This window comes from Anneissia japonica, unplaced genomic scaffold (genome assembly GCF_011630105.1).
Source record: "Anneissia japonica isolate Jap-2015-1 unplaced genomic scaffold, ASM1163010v1 scaffold550_len331619_cov169, whole genome shotgun sequence".
Lineage (NCBI taxonomy): Eukaryota > Metazoa > Echinodermata > Crinoidea > Comatulida > Comatulidae > Anneissia > Anneissia japonica.
Genome location: NW_022731233.1, coordinates 287,005 through 292,582, shown reverse-complemented (window position 1 = coordinate 292,582; position 5,578 = coordinate 287,005). Strand labels below are relative to the sequence as shown.

Here is a 5,578-nt window from a genome sequence, read left to right as displayed (position 1 = left end):
CCAGAGACTTGCCCTTTTCAATATTCTCAAATTGGCAATTCGAGATACACTTGATTGTAGTAGTTTGACTGTCTTGGAATGTTACAAACAAATTCTCTTCTTGGTTTTCTCCCTCTTGGCTAGGCCTATTATTATATGTTTCCTTTTGACCATGCGTTTCCATCATGGTAGAAGCATTGTTCTCTGCTGAGTCTCCCATTGTTTTCAGGCTTGCATTGAAGGGCCTTAATTACCCAAGCAGGAAGTAGACACAGTACTGATAAACAATTCAGGCTGGTGGTGGACGGCTTAGAAAGCTTGCTTCTTTGGCCTAGCAATTACCTTGATTGTTGTTACAAAAATTTATCAAAAATAAATGGTTTTGTACCAAAATACCATTATCAGCCACTTACTCATATGGTATATGAGTAATCACACATACCTGACACAAAATATCTGGAAATTTAGCTGTTTTTGAAATAAACGGCTGATACCGCCTCATGTGCTGCGTGCCTCATAAACGAACCATACTACTCTACTGTGTGGAGCCACAATGGAGCTAAGCAATAATTAGCCCTTCTTAGCAGATTAACTAGATAAACAGTTTGGCTTTGACTGAATCAGTTTGTTTGTTAAGTGTAGGTTTCAGTTCTTTGATGAGTTGTTTCTTTAAATAAACAATTAAACTTGGATTTGCACTTAGATAAAACCTTGAAATAATTAACAGTTTCAGTAGCACTAATATAATGATCTTTTAAATGTTGTCCTATGTTACCTTTACTGTGCATCATTTCTTATTTAAAATAAAATTATTTAATCAATCAGTAACTTGTGTTTTTTTTAATGAAATTAATGATTTTCTTTAAAAAGATGCTACCCAAGACGAGACTTTTTTTATACCTTGTTTGACAAACTCGCTGACTATTGTACATTTTACTGTACAGTTTTTCCGTTTTAAAATGTTTGTGCTCGTCAATTTAGATTTGTTGTTGATGTTATCCATGACAGTAATACGTCCGCAAATATAGTAATAATATCTAATAATATTAATAATTTTAAAAAATACTTAGACCTACTCCCAGAGCTATACATAGGAGCTAAAAACTAATTTATTTTAGTTCTCAAATATGCATATTCTTTATGTTGATTTATTAATTAAATTTTTGCTACAAGGTATTTTACAACATTTGTTTATTTTTTTTTTCTTTAATTTTATAATTGAGGGCCATTTTTTATTTCTTGATTCAATTCTTGCTTATACAGTATTTAAATATATGAAGATTAAAAAAAATATATATCATTTCTATTACCGAATTTTTCATTGGGGCCATTTTTACCTACCTGTCATATGGGGCCATTTTTACCGGGGCCATTTTTTCTGGGGCCATTTTTTCCGGGGCCATTTTTTCTGGGGCCATTTTTTCCGGGGCCATTCTTACCTACATTCCGCTTCCGCCCCCTTGACCCCCGACCAGGGCTCTGCCCCTGGACCGCGATGGGGGCCTAGGCGGCCCCCCTATACCGCCGGCCTATTTCATTTTACTCTCCTGTTACTTTCAAATTTCTCCTGCTACTCAAATTCTTAAATAAACCCCTGACAGTCTAATATGACCACAACATAAGGAAGTCCACTCTGTAAATGTTTAGCATAATATTGTACAGAGAATTTCAATTGTTTATCAATATCATCCAAATCCAAATCACGTTTTATGCAAGCATAGACGAGGAAAGATAAACATAATAATTTTGATATGTAAATGTTTTATGTTATGTGTTGATTGGTCTTAGTTAATAATATTACAGTTTAATGGCTTAATGTAATAATATTACAGTTTAATGGTTTACAGTAATATTACAGTTTAATGGCCCCAGAACTCTGAACTCCGACCCAGGGCCCTTGGCGGCCCCCTAGCCCCAATCATCAGTGCTCGTGCTTGGCTCGCAACCTGACCATTTCCATTCTCGTGGCCACGGCCCTGCTATGACATGTGTGGCTGAACTGTGTTTGGTTGAATCAGGGTAGAAAGAAAAACAATCAACAATTGTCGGGGGAGGGGGGTGGGGCGGGGGGGGGGGGCAAACACAAATGTACGGCATTATTTTTTTAATAAATAATATTTAATTTGTATACAATAAAATTTTATCACTACGAGAACAGATAATGATGTCAAAATATTGTATATACATGGAGGCTTCATGATCAAAAGTTCTTGCCAAGATTTGGTATGTTGGTCCCTGGCGCAGCTGGGCTGCTGGGCCGCGGTTTGGTGCCATCGTAAATACAGCAGGCCGTCATGTAAAAAGTTTGCGGAACGCTGCACTATAGCATTGCTGAAGAATAGCCATAATGACCCGATCCATATCGACCAAGATTCTCGAGATAGAGGATAGGCTCTAGCTATGCTAACTAAACCTGAGCCTACTGTAGGCACCTAGGTGTAGGCCTATCTCTCATCGACATCATAGGCTAGGCTAGGCCTGTGTAGGGATAGCCGATATGATTAAGGCCGAGCTTATACCATTGCTTGTGCACAAGTGTATCTTTTTTTTTTTTCCTCATGGATTTCTAACACATTACTTATGTTTCAAGCCATAAGATTAAAATTACACAGAAATAATATAGGCCAACCGAGACAATAATAGTAATAGGTTGATTTATAAGGTGCAAATACACAAGGTAAAGGAAAAGCAGAAAATTTGATAGATTCAGAGAATAGAGAAAATAAAATAGAACAGACTATTCTAAAATTAACCAAAAAAATGGAAAACCACATAAACAGATTAGTGCAAGGAACCACAACCATTGCACTGTTTTCTAGGCAATTTGAAACCACTGGTGGTCAGTACTTCCATTAGGTGCTGTAATTGTTTTGGCATCTAACTAGCCTACCAAAAAACAGAGGTGAGAAACAAGACAGTTCATAGGAGAAAACATGGGATCATAAGGATGCAAAAAGGTTGAGTTTTAAGCTGCTTCTTAAAAGTAGCCAAGGAAGGAGACTCGCGAATATAAACTGGGTGATCATTCCACAGTTTAGAGCGGCAACACTAAAAGACCTTACCCCAAAAATTGTTAAACGGCATTTGGGTGTGAAAAGTGTTTTAAGTAGTTTGGCGTGTTCTTTTACATGCTGTAAGTTGCCCAGTGGTGAAGTGTCTTGTATACAAGGAAAAAATCTTTAATGCAATTCTGTTAGTGTGGGTGTGATATGCTGTGATCTAGGAATGAGTTTAACAAGATTCATAATCCTTACTTGGTAATGATCCTCAGGCACCATTTTAGCTTTTATCGATTATGTATGAAAGGAATTCTTGCATTATGTACCACACGAGTCAGCTGCCTTCCATCTTGTAAATGACCTTAATACTAAAAAACAACATAGTACAACTCAGTATAATAATGCAGTATTACAATAGCATTGTTATTATTAGCACTGATCACAGCCCTTATCTTAATTTTAAAGGTTACTCATCAACATTATGTTATGATTCAAAATTTAAAAAATGGGTGTTCTTGACTTTGACCAACAAAAAGGTTTAACACAATTTTTTGATATTAGCTTTGTATTCATAAAGTTGTCTTTTGAATTTCCATAATTCTACATGGAGACTAGGGCAGTGGCGGACCGTCAAGGCAAGCAAGGTATGCAGTGCATACCCTGGCTAAAACAAATAAAAAAAATATATTAGTACAGTTTCTCCGCTTTATTTAGCATTTCTTAGTCAGGATCTTATACACCCTAATTTTTCGAGTGGAATGCTATTCATTGGAATAGTAAATTTTTTCAACATTTGGCCTACTTTGGTACCTAGGATAAGTCACAGTCGGGACTATCGCATTGTACTTAGAATTTCCGCATGGCTGGTCTTTGATATCAGCCAATCACATATTCAGTGAGTCAATGGAAGTCAGAGCATACCCTACAACGCTTAAATTTGCTATTGTGACAACCGTGTGGTGGCGTCAGAATAACCAATTTAACACTGGAATGGAAGCAGTGCTTCCAACGTGCGCATGCTCTTCTCACAAATCGGGACCTCCACTGCCGATCGGGTATTCTATCTACAAGAATATATTTACATACATATGACCGGTATAGAAGAAACTTTGAATTATTATTATTTGAATTGAAATTTGTTAAAGTACAGGAATAAGAATTCTTTTGAAGAGAGGACAACCATGCAGGTATTAAAAATAACATGCATTGTATTTTGACTATAAAACGCAATCTGATTCTGTATAGTAGTAGGCTTCCAAACTTTTCCTATCACTAGCAGGCCCTAGCATCAGTGGCAGGTCTTAAAATGGAAGGGAGCTGATGGTGTCAGGAAGGTAAAGTGGGGGATCGGTGATTATGAGGGGATACGAGGTGATTTTTAATTACTTGAGCATGATTTGTCGGCGGGGGCGCAACTGGGGGATGGGTGAGTTTTTTTTTAAGAGGTAGGGGGAGGACGTGCGGCCCCTTGTACATCCTAGATATGCCAATATCTAGCATACCCTGCAATTTACCCTACGGTCCACCACTGGACTAGGGTGGTCACTAATATTCTTCTAACATTTTTCAATTTCCAAAGGTTCTAAAATAATATGCAATACACCAAATTATTCACCAAAGATGACGTCATCACAATTTCCTTTAGTGGGTATGAAAAAATAAAAACATCGCACGAAGAACTATGCTAATGTTAATCGAGTGATGTCGAAAGTAGTGCATATTAAATTGTTAAAAATGTAATGAAGTTAGCATAGAAGATACTTTGTAGACAATTTATACAAATGATTCATAGATTTGAGATTAAGGTTGATTCGATTTACAATAATGTGAAGCGCTTAGAGGCTTTGTTAAGGCATTAAGCGCTATATAAGAACGACATATTATTATTATTATATCCATTCAGACTAAAAATATGAAGAGTTTTGAGAGCCCTTCTAGGGGGCCTAGGCTTATCGCTTAGGCAAATCGCCAGAGCTGACTAATAGATCGTCGTTGATTTTGAGGTACACTTCAGACTGTAACTCGGTTTTGTTGCAATTTCTGTATGAAATAATTAAACTTATTGGACAAACTTAAATTGCTGAATTGTAGAATATGTATTTCTTTAACTATGATCAATGAGTCAGAAGAATGTTGTTTTAGCCTGGTTGTAAAACTGCTGAAATGAATTTTAGCGGGAAAAAAGTAAAGGAAAATTAATTTTTGGTTTTTCTGAATCAACATACCCTATAGTGTCTCAGAAAAAAAATCCCCATGCCTAGGGCTTGGGCAATTTTTTTTACAGCACTTTGAAATTTTGGCCTAAATTACCCTATTTTAAACTATTTAAAATGGGGGTAGGGGAAATAACTTTATGTTTTTGGTCACTTTTACATATACTGTGGATATGAAATGTATCAAAATCTTGGCTATATAGTTACTCATCACTCTCATTAAAAAATTTGATTGGAATGATGACGTCATCATGATAAATTCCAAGATGGCGTCCATTATTGTGGGAAAAACTATGTTTTTAATGTAAAAATAATTTTATTGTTATCAAGGTACAATACAATCTCAATACAATATTATACATACAGGAATAAAATAAAACATACATA

At 36.1% G+C, this 5,578-nt stretch overlaps 1 long non-coding RNA gene across 2 annotated transcripts in view; it reads right to left on the bottom strand.

The window, feature by feature from the left end:
• Window positions 1–5,578, bottom strand: part of LOC117115279 — a 22,850-nt gene that overhangs the window by 6,629 nt on the left and 10,643 nt on the right. The window contains exon 2 of one of the 2 annotated variants that reach the window (XR_004446535.1): window positions 3,234–3,339. This is a non-coding gene — a long non-coding RNA (uncharacterized LOC117115279). Of the gene's footprint in view, window positions 1–3,233; window positions 3,345–5,578 lie in introns of those variants that run through there. The other variant, XR_004446534.1, reaches the window with a different exon arrangement.